Source organism: Salvelinus alpinus, chromosome 2 (assembly GCF_045679555.1).
Source record: "Salvelinus alpinus chromosome 2, SLU_Salpinus.1, whole genome shotgun sequence".
Lineage (NCBI taxonomy): Eukaryota > Metazoa > Chordata > Actinopteri > Salmoniformes > Salmonidae > Salvelinus > Salvelinus alpinus.
Window position 1 is genome coordinate 26,443,855 of NC_092087.1, and position 25,183 is coordinate 26,469,037.

Genomic DNA, 25,183 nt, shown 5'->3' on the forward strand with positions numbered 1-25,183 from the left:
CGCCGTGAAGGACTGAAATCCTGCAGCGCCCGCAAGGTCTCCCTGCTCAAGAAAGCACATATATATGCCCGTCTGAAGTTTGCCAATGAACATCTGAATGATTCAGAGGACAACTGGGTGAAAATGTTGTGGTCAGATGAGACCAAAATGGAGCTCTTTGGCATCAACTCAACTCGCCGTGTTTGGAGGAGGAGGAATGCTGCCTATGACCCCAAGAACACCATCCCCACCGTCAAACATGGAGGTGGAAACATTATGCTTTGAGGGTGTTTTTCTGCTTAGGGAACAGGACAACTTCACCACATCAAAGGGACGATGGACGGGGCCATGTACCATCAAATCTTGGGTGAGAACCTCCTTCCCTCAGCCAGGGCATTGAAAATGGGTCGTGGATGGGTATTCCAGCATGACAATGACCCAAAACACATGGCCAAGGCAACAAAGGAGTGGCTCAAGAAGAAGCACATTAAGGTCCTGGAGTGGCCTAGCCAGTCTCCAGACCTTAATCCCATAGAAAATCTGTGGAGGGAGCTGAAGGTTCGAGTTGCCAAACGTCAGCCTCGAAACCTTAATGACTTGGAGAAGATCTGCAAAGAGGAGTGGGACAAAATCCCTCCTGAGATGTGTGCAAACCTGGTGGCCAACTACAAGAAACGTCTGACCTCTGTGATTGCCAACAAGTGTTTTTCCACCAAGTACTAAGTCATGTTTTGCAGAGGGGTCAAATACTTATTTCCCTCATTAAAATGCAAATCAATTTATAACATTTTTGACATGCGTTTTTCTGGATTTTTTTGTTGTTATTCTGTCTCTCACTGTTCAAATAAACCTACCATTAAAATTATAGACTGATCATTTCTTTGTCAGTGGGCAAACGTACAAAATCAGCAGGGGATCAAATACTTTTTTCCCTCACTGTATATATATATATATATATATAAAAAAATATATAATAAAAAAAGTGTATGTAAACTTCTGACTTCAACTGTAGCTCTCTGTAGTTAAACCAATAGAGCGTTACTAGCTGCACATCACATAAGATCTGGCTCTACAGAAAGTATTATAGCAGATGTTTCCATCCAGTTCAGCACTGTGCAGGCAGATGTGTGGAAGTAGAGGTGGATTACAGTGAAAAGTTGCTGGCAGTAGCAGTACCCAGTTTCTCCACTCTGCTACCGCTCCAGTCTTTTCAGTAGGTAGAGGAGAGTCTAACATATCACAATCAAACCTGAAGTTAACCTTCTACTGTCCTTTTATATTGCACAACATGTTGATTCCTCCTCTTTTCCCTAGCTTTCCACTGTGGCAATCTAACCTCCATGCTAACTGGGGGTCCTGGCTAAGGAGCCTGCCTGCTCAGCTCCTAGCTTGGTGATCAGCCCTGATCACATTCCTCTGGTGAGCAGCTCTTTCCCTCTCTCTCTCCCTCCTTCTCTCACTCCATGCACCCGTATGGTTGATCCACTGGTTGCAGTCTAGTGAAGTCTTCCCCTTCAGGTCAGCAACACACTCGAGGCAATCATCTCCATGTCAGTCTCTCTCTCTCACCCTTCTCTCCTGGTTGCTCATCTGAGAGAGGAACAGACTTTTTCAATTACATAAACGTTGAAAGTGTTTTCTTCAGGCTATCGTGCTGCAGTGGTTATCCTCTGAGAGCCTCTGTCGTTTGACTGTATGATCCCCAGTCCCTGCAATGCTCAGCCAGCTGGAGGGGAAGTGGTGAGTAACTTTTACATATTAATTCAACTCTGTAGCAAACATGCCATTTCACACACACACAAACTGAAAGCCATGGAATCTCTGCCCGGATACACTCATGTTAGTTTCCTAGCTTTTCTCTCTGTTATGTCTAATACCTTTAGTGATTGATTGACTTGTGTTTCTTTAGGCAAGTGTGTACACAACTGGTATTTTAGGTTATTTGGAAATACATTTCTGTGTCTCTATAAGCCTTTTGTTGTCATGAGATTTTGTGGGATTCAGATTTTGTGTGTGTGTGTGTCAGTCATGTATGAAAGGCTTGTGCCATTTGTGATGTAAACATCTTTTGAAGCATGTCCTTCCGTTCTCTTAGCACTGCTCTGTAGAGCCTGCCAGGTAAGGTGTTGGGAGCGGGTAGCTTTATCTTTAGAGTGAGAGCTGGAAAAGAGTGAAAGGGGGAGTACAGTAAAAAGAGGGAGGCAGAAAAAAGGAGGAAACAGCGGGAAGAAAGAGAAAAAGAGAGAGAGAGAGAAGGGAAAAGGCAGTGTAAAAGCAGTCTCCTGTCATCTCAGCTGTTGTGATTTAAGTGGACTGACAGCACACAAATCTCCCTGCATCTCACAGCTGTGTGACATACCTCCTCTTTTATTTTTAACTCCACTTATATGGGGCTATTGCAGGGACAGGGAGCAGACTATTGTCTCAGCAATGTGGACAAGGTGTGTGAGTGTATTAGGGTTGTGTGTTAAGGTTGTGTGTAGTTGGCTGTGAATATCAGGGTAGTCTAGGCATTTATATCAAAGCTTTTGGTGTGTGTTATGCTTCAAATCATGTCAGATATGACAAGTTAAAGTACAGTTTATATCTGAGCTATACACTGCTGGGTCTGCCGTCTTTATTGGCCGTGTGAGTGTCTATAAATCGCGAGGTACATTCCACATAGATGTGCTGCACTCAATGTTTATGGCACCCGGGTGTGAGTGGCTGGCACAGGCCTAGTAGGGAGAAGAATAGGGTTTGACACATAACAGGCTGTGGCTTCCTGAACACGCCCTTTCTGTCCCCAAAATGGCCTCCATGTTGACTGATTTAGAGCCAGTTGTTAAACCAGGAAAAATAGAACAGATATTTTGATTGAAAGTGGTATCAACAGGGGCAGATGTAAAACTGTCAGCTAGATAAGAATCTTGGAAAGTTAATCCCATTTTGGGTTCCAACTGGCCATTTGAACCTTTACTTAGAGCTACACACTGAAGGCTAGTGCTGACTGCATCAATCCACACAGACCCAGGACAAACAGCCTCCTTTCAATACAATACCCCCAGGAAGAGGGCTCTGCTGGGCGCAGAGGGGAAGATTAAAGGAGGGAGAGAGAGTGAAAGACAATGGGCTGGATGGATGTGGTGTGTTGATCTTTAGAGGCTCTCCAGGTGGTGAGTGTGCCCATTGATTTAAAGAGTGGGTGTGCTGCCAGCCCCATTTCCTGCTCTAATGCTGTTTACTGATCAATGTCCCAGGCACAGCTCGCCATGAGCCAGACCAGCGGGGAGATTTAATCTTTAATCATATTTAATCTCAGACACTTTGGTTTAATGCTGCCAATCATCCATCTTTAGTCTGTTACTGTTGTAGCTCTTCCTGTTCTAGTATAACAACATAACCAAATATCATGCCAGTCAAATGTCCACTGACAAGAGTTTGAACAAGGGCGACATGAGCAACATTGATATGGAAACAGAGCCGGGAACCCCTCAGTGAGCTCACAATGCAGACTGCCTCTGTGGTGATGTCACAGTGTAGGCCTACAGCTTGTAACTGGGGATAATAGAGAAGCGTGCGCCAACGTCAACATGAACAAATTCATTCCATCTATACACGGAATTTCAAATAATTGCATCTGAGTGACATTTAGTATGTTTATATTACACATGTCCAACCTAATTTTTATTAGATTTTCTTTGTGTGGTGAGCCAACAGTATCTTTGTCTCCAGTATTTGGCTCGACACCCACCACACTTGAATCTGCCAGAGAGCCAAGAAAGCGGGCTGACTAACCAGCCTGCCACTCAGTACTTCCAAGCCTGCCATCTGATAGCACAGGCCAGGGAGGTGACTGCACTCTGGACCTGTCTGTCAAACACAAGGCCTTCCTTCAACAACTCTAGAGAGGGGAGAGAGGGAGGATAAAGCAGCTTGAATTTGATTTGAGGGTGGAAGAGGGGGAGTGAGGGAGAGATAAATGTAAAGAGGGTGGGGTGGGAGAGGACAAGGGAGGCGCTGAATGAGAGGGATAAGAGTGAGGTGCAGAGAGAGAGTGCTGAGTGAGAGATGGGGGGGGGGGGGGAGAAAGCAAGAAGGGATACTGAAACGATGAGGCCAGATTGAGGGGAAAGGAGTGGAGGCACAGAAGGAAAAGTGGGAGAGAAAGAAAAGAGGGATAAAGAGAGTGAGACCCTCTGTTTATGTGCCAGCCACACCACCCCTCTCCTCTCTCATCTCTCTGTCATGGATCTAACCAGAACACATTTTTCTATTCCCTCTACTCACCCAGTCCTCTCATTTTCAGATAGTTTCCTCGCTAAACCAGACTATGTTTCATAGAATTAAACACACTATCATAAAATCTCATGGAAATCATGTCAAATCCAACTAGCTCCAATGACATTACAATAGGGCTTTCTCTGCTGAGGGCTTCTTTTATACAGAATAGTCTTAGCAGATTTCCCCCCACGGGAATGTAAATGTGAGATGGTTGGCTCAGAACTCAAGACCTTCATCCCCTCTACTTCTACCTTGTTGACTGAAACTTTTTTATAGTTGTGCTGACAGAGATTAAACTGAAATCTGCCAGTGCTGCATTTTCTACAGAGGATGGTCACGTCAGTCTATTGTGACTTAGATAGACTGTTAGTTGATAGACTGCATTGCTCACGCATATGCAGGCACGCACAGACTCACTCACTCACTCACAAACTCACGCATGCGCGCACACACCCACAAATGATCTCTCTTTGTCTGAGCTATAGTGTAGATAATCAGTCATTGAAGAAGCCTTAGATGATGCAGATATTTAACTATCTCTGTCAGCCATCTCTTTACATTCTGGTGAAAGTGGATTGTAAATTGTTAATTTGGTAAGGCCTTACTCCTAACTGTGGGTTCATTAGACAACATGAAAGGCTATATTGGAGTTTCATTGGAGAGAGAGCAGCCTCAGATCTCTCTGCTTGAGTTAATGAAAAGATGAGACACAACTGAGCCATAGTGTTCAAGCTCTGTTAATTGGGTTTAACTCCCAACCATCATTTCTTTGTGTTTCCTTCATGTTTGCTTAGGGGACAGAATACTAGTTGCCAAGCACACCACTCCTAACGCTCACCAGTTTACACTGGAAAGTAGACTAAATGAACAGTTTGGTGGTTGTGGTTCTGCTCCTAGAATATTTCAAGCATCTGCATTTCCTATTTCTGTCTTGATTCCACACAGATTGGCCTATAACCTGGAATGACTGGATGATGGGTGCTCATTTGTCAGACTGTGACAGGCCGGCTTTAGCAGAGTGCTTTGGGCAAATGAGTCCTGGAGTCATGTGTTAATGTTGTTGTGTCATATGTAAGGTCACATTGAGCAAATCCCAAAGGCATGGCGTATATCTTCCTTTGCCTATCTGGCCTGGGACATGGTGGTGGTTAGCTAGCTAGAGCTGTGGGACTGTGGAGATCCATGTTTACAAAATAAATGTCAATGTGACCAGTGTCAGAGAGAGAGAGACACTTGGTTTCATTCGGGAACAAATGTGTAAAGGAGTTCTATTTTCTGTCTTCAGAGAATGTAAAGGAGTTCTATTTTCTGTCTTCAGAGAATGTAAAGGAGTTCTATTTTCTGTCTTCAGAGAATGTAAAGGAGTTCTATTGGCTTTGTTGTCTGACATCAACATGCATCAGACATGGCTGTTTTAAAGGTTTCTATATAGCCCACACCACATGCCAAAGAGCAGTGGGTCAGGGCTCTGTTGAGAGGAGGGAGGAAAATAGCATGCCAAGAATTCAGATGTCACGTTAAGTGGGGCTTGCTTCTTTACCAGAATGTCCAATTGCGATCAGCCACGCCACAACACACTGTATGACCCCACTGTGGAGTAACAACCTGGGCATTTAACTCTGCTGCTACGGATCCTGGGAAGTTGCATCTGTCTCTTAGGAGAAGCAGCGTCACAGCAGACCCAGGCTCGTTACGGTCGTTATACTTTCTCCTTTTATCTCCTGTTTATAATGTCAAGCTTCCCTACGTTAAATACAGGACCAGAGAGACTAATGATGTTCATCTACAGCGTCTGAGCACTAATTGGACAGAATGCCATCCATATGTTATTGCAGGTAGTGGTGGTCGCCACCCCTGTGGTCCTAAAGCTTACAGGGGGGGGGTAAAAGGTGTGGGTGGGAGGCAGGGTTTTTATGAGATGGTTGGTTTATATGGAGGCAGAACTTGGGGCTCTGTAGACACCCAGGTCTCTGTGCACTGACTGCATTGCAGATGGCTTCAGTGTGCAACGTTCCGTAAGGTGTATATATACACGCACAGAAGACTGGAGATCCAGGAAAGCACAGACTTCCGAGTGCCACCCACCAGGTGCTGTTGATGCTCACTGTGCTCCCCACCCCTCTTCCACATGTCACCCACAGGACCCATGAGGCTTTGGACGTCACCAGGTGCCAATGATACAACCCTCAGGCTTCCAATACACACACACACTGAACATGCATCAGTGACTCCCCATATTTCCCAATTGTCACGCGATGCTCACAGAGGACAGATGAGGCAAGCAGAGTGCAGAGGGCACCCACTGGCACGGAGAGCAGCAGGAGGAGGAGGAAAGGGGGAGTGCTGGAGTGAAAACAGCCTGACAGGTTTAGGATTATTGGGTTAACAGAGAGGAGGAACGGTGTGGGAGCTAGGAGAGGCATTTAGAGACAGAAAGAGGATACTTAGAAAGAGGATACTTAGTCAGTTGCACAACTGAATGCATTCAACCAAAATGTGTCTTCCATATTTAACCCAACCCCCCTGAATCAGAAATGTGTGGGAGGCTGCCTTAATCAACATCCATGTCATCAGCACCCAGGAAGCAGTTGTTGTTGGGGGTTAACTGCCTTGCTCAAGGTCAGAACAACAGATTTTTACACCTTTTTACACCTCGGTGATTCAAACCAACGACCTTTCGGTTACTGACCCAACACTCTTAACTGCTAGACTACCTTCCGTCCCCACAGCCAAAAGACCGGATAGGTGGAGGGAAGTAACTACATTAAAGGGGTGATATAGGGAGTTAAGTATGAGAGGGAGAAGACAGAAAGAGGGACAAAGATTTGGGGAGGGAGGTAAGTAGAAAAGGAGAGAAAGAGTGGGAGTGAGGAGCGCTGCCAAGATGTCCCATGGGTGATAAATGAGGCCATAATGAAGTATCTGTGCTCGTCTCCCTCTGGCTGGAGAAAACTGCAGCCTTGGTACAGAGCAGGCCTCTGGCTGCACAGAGCAGGCCTCGCTCTATCACGCCATGGAGAAACACATACAGACACACACACAGCTCTCATCTGCATCAAGTGTGCTCTGATTCTCTCCATATATACAGGGTGAGTCCTACCTGACCCTGGCAGGGTGGGTTACTTTGCGCAGGACATTGTTCAGTGTGACAGGGCTAGGGTTGCAAAGGGAGGGTATTTTACTGGAAACTTTCAAAGTTTACCAGTAAACTACCAGAATTCTGGTATCTTTCAAGGATTTGATGTAATCTATCACAAAACATCTAGTGTACCTTATATTATCACAGGTGTCTAATTATCTCTGGCCTTATCACATGTAAAATATATTAAACAATTAAATAAGATGATTTTAAAATAAAAAATTGAATGAAAAAGCTGAATAACATGATCAACTAATTGAATACATTTGGTGTTTAATATGAGGGTTTCAGCATGGAATATCCTTTATATTGTTTTTGCTATGTCAATATGTATTTGTAGTCAATGTTTTGGCGTCAAACTGGTGGCATTTGTGAAAAAAAGTATTTAGTTGGACGAGTTGCAGAAGTAATTGAAAATAATGTAATTGTTGATTAGATGCTTTTTTCATTAATTGGGCTATTTTCTCTAGAACCAGATCTACTAAAACTAATGGACAATGAATACTTTTATATAAATACATTTTTTTAAAGCTGCAATATAACTTTTTGGGTGACCTGACAAAATTCACATCGAAATTTGAGTTATAGATCTGTCATTCTTATTGAAAGCAAGTCTTAGAAGCTGTAGATCTATTCTATGTGCACTATTTCTATGCTTCCCGTGCTTAAGTTTTTGCTTCTTTTTCTATGTTTTCTAAGCCAGCTTCAAACAGCTGAAAATACAATATTTCTGCTTATGGAAAATATATTTCACAGCGGTTTAGATTGTACAATGATTCTCTACACTACACTTGCTTGTTTTGTCACATAAACTGAAATTAGGAGAACTATTAGAATTTTTTAAACCAGGAAATGGCGGAACAATTATTGCGTAGTGCATCTTTAAAAGTTATTCAAGTATAAATTACCAAAGTTACGATGGATTGCCATATATTTTCTATTAATTACCAAATTTACTGATGATTCTGGTAACTGGTAAATTACCGGTACCTTTGCAACCCTAGACAGGGCTGTGATGTCGAAGGCAGTGTGGTTTTCTCAAAGGGAATGGTGGAAGAGAACACATGTTAATACCTCTCTGGAGGAAACAATGGGGTCTTCTGTGGCTTGTTGTGGCACTTTCTCACTGAGATGTTATTCTGTTAGTCCTCAAGATGTATAACAGTGAATCTTAAGTGTGCAAAAAACGTTAGTAAGGCATTTTTGTAAGATGACAGTGAAATGAAAACAGTGTGTATGGGAGAGAGGGATCGAGAGACAGAGGGAGGGATTGAGAAAGAGAGAGACAGAAAGGGAGGGACTGAGAGAGGGAGAGAGAAGGAAGCAAGATAATTTTTTTAAAGACCAGATGTTAGATAATATCATGATAGATGAAGAGACAGAGAGTCAGCAGCGTTCTATGAGATTAAAGCAGGAAAACCTCACGCAGCAGCCAAAGCAAACCTTTCTCCTGCACCTGAGGTGTGGCCGTTTGGCTAGTGAAGGTGTAACCCTTAGTGTCAGCACCTAGCCCCAGAAATAGAACCCTCCTGTGAATTCCATACGCCAGTGTCAATCAGTATGGTGTGTGCCAGGGTGTGTGTGATGGGATGGGGGGAGTGTTTGTTAATTAAGTGGCCTATCTGGACCCAGGTCACGATGCCAACACAGCACTGACGTGTTGGGAGACATGGCCATCTGCCTTCCTTAGGATGAGGAGCTGCAGGAGGTGTGTGTGTGTGTGGCTGCTGTTACATGGGATCTGTTTCTTAGCCTGCACGTGTCACTTGATTGACACAAAGCGTCTCTGTCTTCATACTTCCTGTTGTTGTAGCCTTTCCTTTAACATAATGGCATTCTGTCATCTATTCCATAGAAGGCCTGAACATGTTTGAGTCAGAGGAACTTTTTGTACATTATAGTGGTTGTGTAGTGCGATTTGTGTTGTTCATTGGATTTGTCCTGATGTTCTTTATTTATTTATTTGTTTACTTGTTTGACATTTTACTGCATTGTTAGGAGCTAGTAACAAGCATTTCGCTGCACCCGCTATAACATCTGCTAAACTGTGTACGCGGAAAATACATTTTGATTTGATTTGATTTAGAGGAAGGAGAGTTTAGGTTTGCAGTGACTGTGTGGACCGAGGCTTTCTGACATTCATCCCAGTGGAAATGGGGAGAGGAGAAACTTTCACTGGAAAGTAGCACAAGGATCATGTGTGTGTGCATGTGTGTTTACAGTACACATATGTATACATGTGCATTCAGCTATAGGATCTTAATTTGAGCACTTTTTTGCTGAGAAATTTTCTACACAGAAGGAAATGCAAACTTGTAATGTATTAGATGTTTAAAAAGGCTTCTAAAGTTTGTAATTTCCACTTAAAAATGTAAGACTTGATTTGCCATAACAGAAACTGTATCAGCCCCTACAAAAAATGGCCATTAGTTATAATCCACATAATAATTCACATTTCCTGTTGCTGCAGGAGTACTTTCCTGCTGTAGCAAACTTGCTCAAATTAAGATCCTACATCTGTACGTGTGTTTTCTTTTGTGTCCTAGTGAGGAGTGTGAGGAGTGTGCAGTGTTGGTCTGAGTTTTCCCAGTGTGCCACTAATGTAAAGACCATATGGAGCAGGCAGCCAGCAGTCCGGGCCATGCCCACTCCTACATGCCTAGCTGGTGCACGATTCAGGATCTCTCTCCCCCTGCCACCTCATCAACCACCTAGCCACCCACCCTCCATGCCACTGCACCAGATATATGGCAGGGACTCAGGGTATAAAGTGGTCCTCACCCAGAATGCTAACCACTCTTGGCATATAGTTGTAAACACACATACATTACATGCATAATGCATTCCCATAGGCTTCCCTGTTCCCTGTAGGGCACCTGAATATGACTTTGTTCCTGCTGAGGAATGACCTAATTTCCCCGCATGCACCAGAGAGCACTAAGCAGCCCCCAGTATGTGACTTCCCCTGACCTTCATCCATCTGAAGCCCATAGGAGCAGACCTGTTATAGTATGGATACACCCAGAAACACTCAAACTTTTAGTTATTTGAGTTATTTCGTTCTGATATTACAGTGTGGGTAAAACAGTTTTAATCTAACTTGCCATGTTAGGCAATGGCAAGTTAGTAAATCTATGTGACTGTGCGAGGAATCCAGTACTGTAGATTGACTGTGTTCTTTGGTAGCATGTTCAATATGGGTCTGTGTTCAAATATCTCTAGGGAGTGTCTCTAGCCCAGCCAGCCCCGTGTAGCCGAGGCCCAGCAGAACCAGTCTATGACCTGCCTTATCGTGATGGCGATACACTCATAGAAAAAAAGGTGCTATCTAGAACCAAAAAGGGTTATTCGGCTGTCCCCATAGGAGAACCCTTTAAAGAACCCCTTTTGGTTCCAGGTAGAACCCTTTTGGTCCCAGGTAGAACCCTTTTGGTCCCAGGTAGAACCCTTGCCACAGAGGGTTCTACATGGCACCTAAAATAGTTCTACTTAGAACCAAAAAGAGTACTACTTGGAACCAAAAAGGGTTATCCTATGGGGACAGCCACAGAACCCTTTTTCTAAGAGTGTAAAGATGATGGGGGTATATGTGTTTTGACTCACCATGAAGTAGACCAGGGATAGGCAACTTTGATGGGGGTGGGGGCCACAAGAAATCTGAAGTCATCATGAGGGTTCACAGTACCCACAGCCACACAGAGCCGGCCCTGGCCTTTTGGGGGCCCTATTCACTGCATCTATACAGTGTATTTGACAATAAAACATAAATATATTTTTTATACTATTCTAACTCTCAACAGTAAGTTGAGACCCTGACTGAGTTCCTACAAATGGGGGCTACATGGTCACCCGTTGCCCATCCCTGAAGTAAAGCAACACAAACAAGCTCCAGCCTGGTGAACTCAGCCTTTAGCATTCAGCAGTCTCTCTCTCGCTCTCTAATTCTCTCGCTCTCCATTTCCCCTCTCCTCTCCACTTCGGGGACAAGGAAAATGGTTTCATGGGGTCATTTCCAGAAGTCTGTGATCCGTCTCTCCTCATTGTTTTCCCAAATCCTGAGTGGGTGGGGTTTAGGACAGAAGGGTGGAATGCAGGGTAAGGTTGTTACACACTTGAACCTCTGTCTTCAGCCCAACATGTTGCTACGTTACACAGAGTGCCAGATCGGCCTAAGATACTGGCTGGGTAATGGAGGATGCATAATGGAGGATGCATACAGTGTGTGGTTGACGTATGTTTCTGTGTGTTGAGAGGGAGACATGGGGAGAGAGAGAAAAAAACTAACGAGAGAGATGTAGGAAAAGAGATGGAGATAATCAAAGAAAAGGGGGAAGCATATAGAAACCAAGAAAGAGACTGACATAAAGTGAAAGAAAGAAACAGTGCATACCGTAGAAAAAGAGAGCTGGACCAAGAAGGAAAGAAGCGAGAGATGGCTGGCATTGTAAAGGTCAATGTTTGTGTGACCGTGTTAAGAACTGGTGAGGCTGAGGCTAATTATGTGTCTGAGCTCAACACTCTCCTCCACAGTCCACACACTCGTGGAAAGACTGCCTGTCCATCAAACACTAGAGGGTCCAGTGTGAAATAAATAACAGGGCAGAGTATACACACACACAGACAGAAATGCACATACAGTATACAGCAGATGCATGTACACACATAAATTACAACCCCAATCCCTCGTCTTCTCACTAAAGCAATTCCACCATAATTTGCCACATATTTGCTCATATTTCCACACTTTATGCATTTGTTATATTGCAGTATAATATCCTGTCTATGTTCCTATTCTATATATTTAGAATTCTCAATCAGTCTCATAACTCAAAGTATCTTTGATCTGAACTTCCCAACCGGAGTATTAATAGCCTATTAGTGAATAGTGCTGAAACTGTTGTTTTTGGGAGGTGTGCCTGTCTGTGTGCCTGTGCGTGCATGTGTGTGTGTACATGTGTGTGTGTGCAGTGAGTGTGGCCTTGCTCGCCCCCTGCGGTATTGTTTTGCTGGACTTGCTAAGCATTTATGAGGTAATTGAGGTTGGCTGGGGCTGCAGAGCTAGTGATAAGGCCTGTCTCCAGACCCATTATTAATGTTCCACGCTTCACTGGGGCTCCAGAGGGGCCCACAGACCTGCAAGCAGCCTAATTGGAAGAACTGGATCTGTTTAGGGAGAATTCTGATGACTTTCAGAACTGTGTGTGTGTGTTTGTGGATTTGTGTGTGTGTGTGTTTGTGGATTTGTGTGTGTGTGTGGATTTGTGTGTGTGTGTGTGTGTGTGTGTGTGTGTGTGTGTGTGTGTGTGTGTGTGTGTGTGTGTGTGTGTGTGTGTGTGTGTGTGTGTGTGTGTGTGTGTGTGTGTGTGTGTGTGTGTGTGTGTGTGTGTGTGTGTGGATTTGTATGTGTGTGTGTGGATTTGTATGTGTGTGTGTGGATTTGTGCTTGTTTGTGTGTGTCTACTTGGGGTGTGTGTGCTGCATGTGGGTGTGTTTGGCAGATTGAGCCCCATTATTTGATCTGTTACTGTATGTTGTATTTGGGAAAAACACATTACACAGCTGAATAACACCCCTGGAAATTCCCACAGCCTGAAGAACATAAAATAGGAAGGCTGCCAATATCATTATTTAAAATGTTCCTAATGTTGTATTGCAAATTGCATTTATTTCAAACTTCCACATCAGCCAGCACTAAGAAATATGAGATGTCATGAAGCTATGAAGTAGTATCTGCCTTTCCTTTACATCGGGTCCCAGGGAGAGACCACTGTTTGCTCTGGTTCAATGTTAGTGTGTGGTGAAAAATAGCTTTTCCTCTCCCCCATCTCTGACCCCATGGAGACTGTAGCCACGACGACCCTGTGGTGTCTGTCTGTGTCTGCATCATAAAACAGCACGTAAAGAGAGGCCCTCCTTTGAATCTGGACAATGACCTCAAACTTGTCGCTCTCTGAAACACCCCTCTGCCGTTGTGGTGGTCGAAAAAAATCAACTGCGGGAGAGACTTCCTGCACATTGGTTTAGGTGTGAGTGCGTGTCGGGAGGTACATTTTTTTTTTTGCCATGGGGAGGGGGGCTATAGGGAGTGTGGGTTGGGTTTGGTTTTGAGTGTTGGTCTTTAAAATTCCTTCCTGCCTGAGATCTGATGTCATCGGTGGACGTCCCCCACCCCCCACAGACAGCACTGCATGAGGCTGAAAATTGTTCCGCCCACAAACACGCAGAGAAAATAGAAAACACATTTATGCTATTAATGAATCACTTCGACCGCAAAACCATCTTTCCCCATACATGCAAACACAGACAGATATACCCAGTAACCTCTCTTTCTGTTTGTGAATCACTTCTTAAGCGGTTGGGGCAAAGAAATCAATCATGTGCAACCAGCAGTACACAATGGCCGACCCCCCTAAGAGACAGCAATAGCACAGCGTGATTCTGTTTGGCTACAAGTCAATATATTGAAAATGTGCCCCATCGGTTTTCTTATTTTGTTGCTCAGCTGTTTTTCCCAGAATAAAGGTCTTCCATTTGCAGGTGATTATGCCTGTCCCCAGTGTCATCACTGTGTGTCAGAGCTGTGTGGTTCCCTGCTGGTCTGAGGACAGGACTATTCCCTTCCTAATGAAGGACACTGAGCTGGAACCACGTTAATGTGATGCCTCGCCTTAAATCATGTTCCAAGCTTTGTCATGTTGTATAATCATCTGCTCTATTCTTGCTCGCTCTCTCTCTCTTTCTCACACACACACACACACACACACACACACACACACACACACACACACACACACACACACACACACACACACACACACACACACACACACACACACACACACACACACACACACACACACACACACACACACACACACACCTCCCCCACATCTCACATAACCCAAATCTGTCACATTCCACATTAAACAAAGATGCTACAACATGGGTGTGTTTTGTATTATTGTATCACACAGCCAAAGCCTCCTCTTCTAAGTAAGAACAAAAAAAACAGACACTACCATCCACACCATCTCTTTTGTGCTGCTGAGTTTTTGTTCTCTAAAGTTCATTGTAATGTTCTCAGTCATTTCTCATCACATTTGTATGGTGTGACACTGGTACAGTAAAAGCTGTCCCTGTCAAGCTGCTGTGTATGTCCCTGTCACAGAGAGAGAGCCTTCAAATGGAGGACAGGCAGGACACAGTGACAGTGGTGAGTCACTGCTGGGGGTTAATGTCACCTCCAGGCAATTAGCTGCCTCTCAGTGTGATACAGGGATCAGACAATGAAAGAGACGCAGAATGAATCACCACTGAGACACAGAATGAATCCCCACCTAATTACTCTCCCTTAGTCCGTACCACACTGCATCGATCCCGTCACATTCTGATTCTTGCACTGTTTTATTAGACTGATTATGGGCTGTTTATCATAATTTCCCTATCTGAGACTTTAGTCCACGTCCATTTGCTTGGTTGTTATGGTACATTATGGTTGATGTAGCGCTTTAGGTGGCCATATGTATTCAGCTGGATACATTCTGAGGTGGCGGGGGTGGAGAGCTTTTCTCAAGGACACAGCAGAAATACCTGACCTTGATGTGGGTGACAGGAAAGCCCAGCCCCTTAGTCTCATATCCACACTTCTGCTTTCTCTCCCTGTATTTTGTTGATTTTCTCTAACCCACCAACGTCCCTATTCTATGGACGACAACTTTATTTTTATCTGTGCAATTCGTATGTACAATCAGCACAAAATAGTATCAGTGCGAAATAGTACGCAAATGTATGTACTCACTACTGTAAGTCGCTCTGGATAAGAGCTTCTGCTAAATGACTCAAATGTAAATGTGGTTGATACACAGTATGATGTATCTCTTTGCATCCCCCTACCCCTATTGCTGTGGGATAGGACTTTCTCTTTCTAAGCCCAGCCTATACCCGGCACCCATCAGTGACTGTCCCTCTGGATGTGTGTTGTGCTGTAGTTACAGTATGTACCTGATCTCTGGGCTGAGGTTTGGCTGAACCGTGGACTGTGGTCTGGTCCCACCCACCACAGGGACACCAGATGTGGCGGGCCCACCTCACAGGCCAACCAGTGGCTGGTTAGAGGCCGACTACACACACACTAGCAGTGGTGTAGTGGGGGCTATACGCAGGTATATGACGTATACACTTTGTTTTTCAGTGAGCTTTGCGTATACTCACTTCTTAATCCCCACTGTTGCGTATCAAAGTAGTGTAGTAAAATATATAATCCTGATTTATTTTCACAAACACTGGATAGTTGCAGTGAAATGTGTTGTTTCACAGGGCCAGCCATAGTAGTATGGCGCCCCTAGAGCAAATTAGAGCAAAGTGCCTTGCTCAAGGGCACATCAACAGATTTTTCACCTTGTCAGCTTAGGTATTTGAACCAGTGACCTTTGGGTTACTGGCCCAATGCTCTAACCGCTAAGCTACCTGTCACTCTAGGTACACACTGTATCAATTATGTAGAACAATAAAGAAATCATGCACAAAGTAGCCTACACAAATGCAAAGCACGTGAAATATATTAATGTGAAACGCACACATAGTCTAGTTTCAGCAGTATATCATCTGTCAGGCAGCAAGAGCATGCTGCTCTCATCTGGTTGCCGCATATGGAGCAGCTCACAGAAGAATGACATCAGTAGCCGGTAGGGTAGGAAAGACGTTTCAACTTATGAGATCTACCAGTAAATGCTAACTAAGGCAACAATGGGTATGTAAACCAGGTATTGAAAAGTTTGGTCCGGAGTCTTGGTTAGTAAGCTATTCAGTCATCATGCTCTGTTTGAATGAACATTTCTAAAGGCTTTCCCCAAAAAACTTCCCAATTAAATGTTGATTACAAAGTAGGCCTACCTGACATGATATCATGTTGGTTTGTATCAGTTGGGGGGGCCATTTGTTTTGCAAACTCTGCCAACATGTACTACACCAGCTCCAACTGGTGGCCATGGGTGAATTTATTTGGCCCCCTAAGTTTTCTGAGCAAATATTTTTTTTATAATAATTTTAAAAATAAAAAAATAAATAATTGTTGGACATAAAAGACTGTAAAAACCAGCACAAAGTGATTTTAATTTTGGAAATCTGTTCCAAAGTATTCCCACACATAATAGAGAGATATATGTCATTGTATACAAATGTCAGCAAGGTTTAAATTATTATGTTTTAATCTAATACATTGTTGTACAGAAACACCACTAGCCAAATGGTCTCTTGCTAGGCGCCCAACTAAATAAAAAAAATCCCATACCTCATTGTTTCCTGATATGGTTTAAGCACTGCTGTGGACTTAGAACATCAATTTTCTTAATTTTTTTCTATAACAAAAGTGTGATATTAAGAGTGAACCTGAAAATAAAAAGTTTTCACACGTGGCGCCTTCGTCGGGCGTTCTGTTTGGGATTTTGGGTAAAATGAAACTATACCCACTTCTCCAGGCACCACTAAACCCCTGCACACTAGACATGGTCCCAGAGGAGCAACTGCACTAAACACCGACTGGGGTTCAGAGCAATGTTCCCTCTAAGCTGCGCGCGCACGCCAGCTCCCCAGGACTGCCGTGCAGAAGTATTAGCCAACAGAAAGAAGCACGAGATTGAATTTCACTCAACTTTCTGGAGCAGTGGTCACCAACCGTTCGATTGCGATCGACTGGTTGATCTCCAAGCCATTTCTAGTCGATCGCCAACCATTTATGTAAAAACAATATTGTTCCTATTTTTTGGCTGTAGGTATACCCGATTCAGCTGCCCTGCGAACCAGTTAGGTGAACTGTTGCCATCAACACTTTGTATTCAACACTTTTATAAGCCATAAAATGTGCGTTCTTCCAATTTCCACTCAGCGCTACAATAAGCACTGCAGCAGTAATGAATGAGAAGGAAAGTGTATCTATAGGCTTGCACTGTTAACACTGGCAAAGTTTCCCTTTACTGTGGCAATTGTGATCGAATCAAAGTAATATTAGCCACTTTCAATGCAACATACCGAAACAACAAAAAACTATGCAAGAGATTTTATTGTAGGCAGAACACATCAGAGTAGGATTCTATTGCATTGACATGCACTACTCAGCCATACTCTAGTCTACACAGACCGGTGTGGCGTTAACAATCAGAGATGCAGTAGGCCTGTAAAAAGCCCATCCTGCTCCCCTCCTCTCTACGTAACTTTCCCTCACAGTCCCTTCAGTTTCCCTTGAGTGCCATTAGTTTGGCTGTTCAGCCTACCTTAGTTATCCCTCAGCCATCATAGCCCTGCCATTCCCAACCAATCAGAGCGCTTGGAAAGGCGCACCTGGACTCTGCATCCAACCACTCAGGCCAGAGTGTTATCGTTGTCTGAAGAAAGAAGACGGACAATTTGTATTGTGGACAGTAACAAGAATATCTGAATGTGGTGCGTGCATCGAAATAAACAGAATTCATTTGAATTAACATAAGTACTATTCCACCAAGATTCACTACCTGTCAAGATTCATGTTATATGACAAAAGTGTGTATGTGTGTTGGTGAAGAGGAAAATGAAGTAAAAACCCTGAAAAGAGAAGCATCAGCATTGTTCTTACCGGACATCCTGTGGAGGATCAGAACCCAAATCACAGTCAGTATAATTGTACTAGCGGGTGAGGGCTTTCACAGCTGACCGTTCAGACGGGTGATCACATACCAGCTAACCGTTTTTACAAGGCCTATATGCAAATAGACCTTTGCCATATATGGATCTGTGCCATTTACTTTAACTTGGACTGTGTTTCCAGCATGAGCGGTTGTGAGTAGATGCAGTTGTTTTGAGATCAAAGCGAGAGCTGCATGTAGACACGTACACATGTTGTTCATATCCTTTGCTAGTTGTTTTAGATCTATTTAGTTTTAGATCTATTGTAGTCAGTAATAGGGGAGTGATTGCTTCCTACAAGAGCACAAAATGTATACATTTCTAGCCATCTTTGAAAAGTGAGTCAGGTAAAGAGCTTTTTTTTGTCTTAAAGGGTAAGTGTTATATTTTGAGACAGACTTGAATAAGATAAGTAGCCAATAGGCAGAGGTTATTTGTCTGATTCTATGTAATAAAGGTATGGGAATAAGAATGCATTTTATTTTGCATCAAACAGCGCAAAAACATTTTCAGTCACCTTCTTGTCTGAAGGACAAGTGGATAAACAGGTTAATGTCAAGCCCTGCTTTTTTTCAAATATTTCATGGAATGTAGGTCTAAATTGAACACGTCACATTAGCTGCTACTGTAGGCTGAATGATAGAACAGCTATTTCCATTTTAAAATGTTATGGGATGCATTTTCTCCATTGTTTTTGATGGTAGGCCACTCAGAAAGGCCTACACTATGACCAAATAGCCACCGTAGCCTACATGGCCACTGTTAAAACTGTAACTTAAATTTAAATTTTCACAATGTTCAAGTTTGCACTCAGCAGACTTGAAATTTGCTCCGTGCCAAAAAATGTTTGAGGGAACATTGGTTGAGAGTGAGGTTAACAGAAAATAATGCTGTCTGTTTTAGGCTTAAAGTTAATCAATGTCATTGACTTCTTTGACTGCCTGTATGTGACACATTGAACTTGGCTTCCTATCATATACTGTAGGTTATCGTGACTTTTGATCATAGGTGCGTTTCTTAGGTTTGTCCATACAAATTGCCCTTGTAGTCCATAAAGTCTACTTTGGCTTTGTCTGTGTTTTTATTTTATTTACAATATGTACATAAACTCAGCAAAAAAAGAAACGTCCCTTTTTCAGGACCCTGTCTGTCAAATATAATTCGTAAAAATCCAAATAACTTTACAGATCTTCATTGTAAAGGGTTTAAACACTGTTTCCCATGCTTGTTCAATGAACCATAAACAATTAATGAACATGCACCTGTGGAACGGTCGTTAAGACACTAACAGCTTACAGATGGAAGGCAATTAAGGTCACAGTTATGAAGACTTAGGACACTAAAGAGGCTGTTCTACTGACTCTGAAAAACACCAAATGAAAGATGCCCAGGGTCTCTGCTCATCTGCGTGAACGTGCCTTAGGCATGCTGTAAGGAGGCATGAGGACTGCAGATGTGGCCAGGGCATTAAATTGCAATGTCTGTACTGTGAGACGCCTAAGACAGCGATACAGGGAGACAGGACGGACTGCTGATCGTCCTCGCAGTGGCAGACCACATGTTAACAACACCTGCACAGGATCGGTACATTCGAACATCACACCTGCGGGACAGGTACAGGATGGCAACAACTCCCCGAGTTACACCAGGAACGCACAATCCCTCCATCAGTGCTCAGAATGTCCGCAATAGGCTGAGAGAGGCTGGACTGGGGGCTTGTAGGCCTGTTGTAAGGCAGATCCTCACCAGACATCACCGGCAACAACGTTGCCTATGGGCACAAACCCACTGTCGCTGGAACAGACAGGACTGGCAAAAAGTGCTCTTCACTGACGAGTTGCGGTTTTGTCTCGCAAAGGGTAATGGTCTGATTCGCGTTTATCGTTGAAGGAATGAGCATTACACAGAGGCCTGTACTCTGGAGCGGGATCGATTTGGAGGTGGCGGTCCATCATGGTCTGGGGCCGGTCACAGCATCATCGGACTAAGCTTGTTGTCATTGCACGCAATCTCAACGCTGTGTGTTACAGGGAAGACATCCTCCTCCCTCATGTGGTAATCTTCCTGCAGGCTCATCCTGACATGACCCTCCAGCATGACAATACCACCAGACATACTGCTCGTTCTGTGCTGAGTTTGTGAGCCCATGGAGGGCTTCCCCAAGTTTAAGAGATGTGTTTGTGGTTCGACACAGGATCTATAAAGTTTACCCAGCTTGCTAGCCAAGGGGGTGCCACATTTCACCCCTCTGCTCTAAAATGGTAATTTGCAGCTGAGAATGCTGGGAGTGTGAAGGGGCTTGTTATGGAATCCCTGCTTGGTTGGTTTCTCTCAGTCTCCTCTCTCTCTCTTTCCCTCTATCTTTCTCTCTCGCTCTCTTTCTCTCTGTCTGGCGCTCTCTCTTTCTCGCTCTCTGTCTCGCTCTCTCGTTCAATTCAATTTAAGGGCTTTATTGACATGGGAAACATATGTTTACATTGCCAAAGCAAGTGAAATAGATAATAAGCAAATGTGAAATTAACAACAAAATAAAATTACACTCACAAAAGTTCCAAAATAATAAAGACATTTCAAACATCATTGTGCAAATACTTAAAGTACAAAAGGGAAAATAAATCAACTTAAATATTGGTTGTATTTACAATGGTGTTTGTTCTTCACTGGTTGCCCTTTTGTGGCAAGAGGTATCACACATCTCACTGCTGTGATGGCACACTGTGGTATTTCACCCAATAGATATGGGAGTTGGTTGTATTTACAGTGGTGTTTGTTCTTCACTGGTTGACATTTTCTTGTGACAACACTGGTAATTCACCCAATAGATATAGGAGTTAATCAAAATTGGATTTGTTTTCAAAATCTTTGTTGGTCTGTGTAATCTGAGGGAAATATGTCTCTAATATGGTCACACATTTGGCAGGAGGTTAGGAAGTGCAGCTCAGTTTCCACCTCATTTTGTGGGCACTGTGCACATAGCCTGTCTTCTCTTGAGAGCCAGGTCTGCCTATGGTGGCCGGTCTGCCTACGGCGGCCTCTCTCAATAGCAAGGCTATGCTCACTGAGTCTGTACATAGTCCAAAGCTTTCCTCACTCTCTCCCTGGAGGTGTCAGCACAGCAGAGGGCCCTAGGGCCCATGGGAAGTCATATTGACTGAGGGCGGTGATTTAGTGATGGCCAAGGGCTCTGCACTGTGGGACAGAGATGAACTCTCATTGGTTGGTCCGTGTCAGTGACCTCACCCCTCCAGCCCCTGGTGTCACTGTGTAGATGAATGGCCTCCCTCTCAAAGCAGTAGGGGACATACAGAAGTCTTATGATGAAAAAAACAAAATGATCTGTCAATGGAAGATTTCAAATATGTGATAAACTCAATGGGAAAATGTATTCTAATTACTTGTAGCCAGCCAAATCACAACTCCTGGTAGCACCATGTCAGATGAATGACTTCTCTTCCACTGCTTTTTCTCTACAATTCTCTCTCTCTCTTTCCCTCTCCCCCTCTCTCGCTTTCCCTCTCCCCCTCTCTCGCTTTCCCTCTCCCCCTCTCTCGCTCTCTCTCTCTCTCCTCTCTCATTCGTTCCCTCTGTATGTCTCTCTCTCTCTCCCTCCCTCTTGCAGTCTCTCTCTCTTCCTCTCGCAGTCTCTCTCTCTCTCCCTCTCGCAGTCTCTCTCGCAGTCTGTTTTCTCTGACCTCCTCGTCCTCTTTAAAGCTGGGCGGGCAGGCTGAGGGTCATTCAACTGGACTCCAGGCAGGGCTGTCTTCTGGCTGGCAGACCAGTAGCACTGCAGCCTGTATCTTAGCAGCAGGCTTTACTCTGCCCACTAGTACACTGGCCTACATACCAGAGCCGGCACCAAGCACATTTTTCTTCAATTCAAAACAAGGATTCATTCAATTGGATTTGGAATTCGGGCTAATTTTCCCGTAATGTAAAAGGGGCTTTTTGAAATCAAACTGCCGTGTCCAATTCCAATCCATTAAATGTTCTTATTTTGTAGTTTAGCCCAAGCTCTTCTGGAAAAGCATTGCACAATAAGAAAACAAATGATATGTGTAGCGAAGCTGATGGAAATGAGTAATATTCTCAGCTGGTCATGTGTATGTTTTATTGCTGATTGTGTGTATGTGAGTATTTTTCTGTATAAAGTGACTGGTGGGAACTACAGATGCTAGGCATAGCAACAGAGGTGAGAAGGAATCATTTGCAGTAGTTAAACATTCCACCCGCAAGTAAAAGGTCAACGAGTCCAACAAGTCAAAGGGCCTTTAGGGGATATCTAAAGAGGATTGAAGTCTTCAGATGGAAAATCACTTTAACCCAAAACAGACCTCAACTGACATTCAGTTGCTAGGTTATATTTTTCTAATGATTGCACATATACACTGTGTAAAACTAGCGTGTAACAGAATGGGTGGAGCCTGAAACATTAGATTCATAACGTAGGCTTATGTAAAATGTGACAGCATTGCTATCTGATTTTCCTGGTCAATATTCCCACATCATACTGAACAGTCTATTTCTTGCCATTGATGTATGTGTTGCTATTTTAGAGAAACTCACACATGGATAGTTGGGAGTCAGAAATGGCAACCGTAAGCAGCAAAATCACAGCCCACCAGTCCTTCAGAAATGTCAGCCTAGCTAAATGTATGCTATATTACATCTCAGTACATTCACACACACAAAAAGTAAACTACGAAAAGTTAACTCAATATTGTACAGACATCTATTTATTTGTGTGTGCGCATGTGTGTTCTTTGAGATTTCACAGTATCTGGCTTGGTGGCACAGTCCTTCCAGGCTGTGGATTAAAACAGTGGGTTCATTGACGATACACTCTCTCATCCTCCCCTACCCCTAGGCACTGTTACCAACCAACCAACCCCATCCCAAACCCACTATTCCTCCAGTCTCCCTCCTTCGTCACAGGGGCTGCTTTGAGTAATCTCCATGCATAGTCACTGGCATTGTGCAGTGGAGGGAGCTGGAGAGGGCCTAGCAGGCAGTGGTCAAAAGCTGAAAGAGTGCTACCCATATGTGGGTCACAGTGCTCTGTGGCTTCAGGAAGGCAGGGGGTGTTTGTTCTCTCTCTGCAGTGCAACCCTGGCTGGGCACACAGAGGACTATCTGTGCCTGGAGAAGCAAAGGAGCGCCGGCGCCTGCTGGGAGATAAACGCGCTGTGAAAAGCGTGCTAAGAGCGTGGAGGAGTGTGAAAGGGGCAGGACACAGGATATGCTTTAGAATAGCCGACCTTGTCTTCCCCCTCACACACACATGGATGGTGCTGTTCGCAGTTCAAATAAACAGGGGCGAATGGCAGGCCGGGATTATATAAACAGCCTTGTGCCTGGGTCATTTAGTTCCTCTCAGGGTGTTGCTCTCTCACTGATTTCTAATGGGCCAAAGTCTACACAAGGGGAAGTAATTGAAGCTACAGTGAGTAGCAGGGAAAGACAGATGGAAGAGTAGCAGTAACTGCAGTCTTCTGCTCTGTGGAACGTGGTGGAGGGGCTCCTGAGTGTCTCAATGCCGCTACCTTTTGATTGTCTGCAACTGTTCGAGTGTGAGTGTGTGTGCGTGTATTTGTGGGTTCTGCTGAGTTTTCATGATTACACAGTACACGTGGATGGTGAATGAGTCATCTATTCCTTAGTGCTGTCTCAGACCTTCTCCAATCAGTCCTTGTGTTGCTAACGCCCTGAGTCTCAACACAACACATACTAGGCTTGGGCGATATACTATTTATACCTTATACCTGGATATTTCGAAATACCAATATCTTAAAAAAAAAATATTCAGTGGGAAGAAGAAGTATTTGATACACTGCCGATTTTGCAGGTTTTCCTACTTACAAAGCATGTAGACGTCTGTAATTTTTTATCATAGGTACACAAAAATCCAGAAAATCACATTGTATGATTTTTAAGTAATTAATTTGCATTTTATTTGACTGTGCCTTTAAACAGCTTGGAAAATTCCAGAAAATGATGTCATGGCTTTAGAAGCTTCTGATAGGCTAATTGACATCATTTGAGTCAATTGGAGGTGTACCTGTGGATGTATTTCAAGGTCTACATTCAAACTCAGTGCCTTTTTGCTAAACATCATGGGAAAATCAAAAGAAATCAGCCAAGACCTCAGAAAAAAAATGTAGACCCCCACAAGTCTGGTTCATCCTTGGGATAAATTTGCAAACGCCTGAAGGTACCATGTTCATCTGTACAAACAATAGTACGCAAATATAAACACCGTGGGTCCACGCAGCCGTCATACCACTCAGGGAGGAGGCGCATTCTGTCTCCTAGAGATGAACGTACTTTGGTGCTAAAAGTACAAATCAATCCCAGAACAACAGCAAAGACCTTGTGAAGATGCTGGAGGAAACGGGTACAAAAGTATCTATATCCACAGTAAAACGAGTCCTATATCGACATAACCTGAAAGGCCGCTCAGCAAAGAAGAAGCCACTGCTCCAGAACCGCCATTAAAAAAGCCAGACTACAGTTTGCAACTGCACATGGGGACAAAGATTGTACTTTTTGGAGAAATGTCCTTTGGTCTGATGAAATAAAAATATATGTCACGATCGTCTTGATGAGGAAGAGTGGACCAAGGCGCAGCGTGATACAAATACATCTTCTTTTATTAGAGAAGACGAAACACGAAACGAACACTTTTACAAAACTAAACAAAACAACAAACGACCGTGAAGCTACAAAACGAAAGTGCACACATAAGCTACTAACGTTTAGACATAGACAATTACCCACAACCTGCCTAATGCCTATGGCTGCCTTAAATATGGCTCCCAATCAGAGACAACGATAGACAGCTGTCTCTGATTGAGAACCACTCAGGCAACCATAGACATACCTAAACACCTACACTGAACACAACCCCATAAACTCTACCAAAACCCCCTAGACAATACAAACACCCTTGACTAGACAAAAACACACCAACATCCCCCATGTCACACCCTGACCTAACTAAAATAATAAAGAAAACAAAGATAAGGCCAGGGCGTGACAGTACCCCCCCCCCCCAAAGTTGCGGACTCCGACCGCAAACCTGACACAGAAGGGGAGGGTCCGGGTGGGCCTTCTTATGGCGGCGGCTCGGGTGCGGGACGTGACCCCCAC

At 43.9% G+C, this 25,183-nt stretch overlaps 1 protein-coding gene across 1 annotated transcript in view; it reads left to right on the plus strand.

Moving 5' to 3' along the window:
* The first annotated feature begins 1,494 nt into the window (after positions 1-1,494).
* The window catches only part of LOC139557545 (prickle-like protein 2), a 57,270-nt gene continuing 33,581 nt past the window's right edge, over positions 1,495-25,183 (plus strand). The window contains exon 1 of the mRNA XM_071372531.1: positions 1,495-1,719. The gene's annotated coding sequence lies outside the window, so the exon portion shown is untranslated. The remainder of the gene's footprint in view (positions 1,720-25,183) is intronic.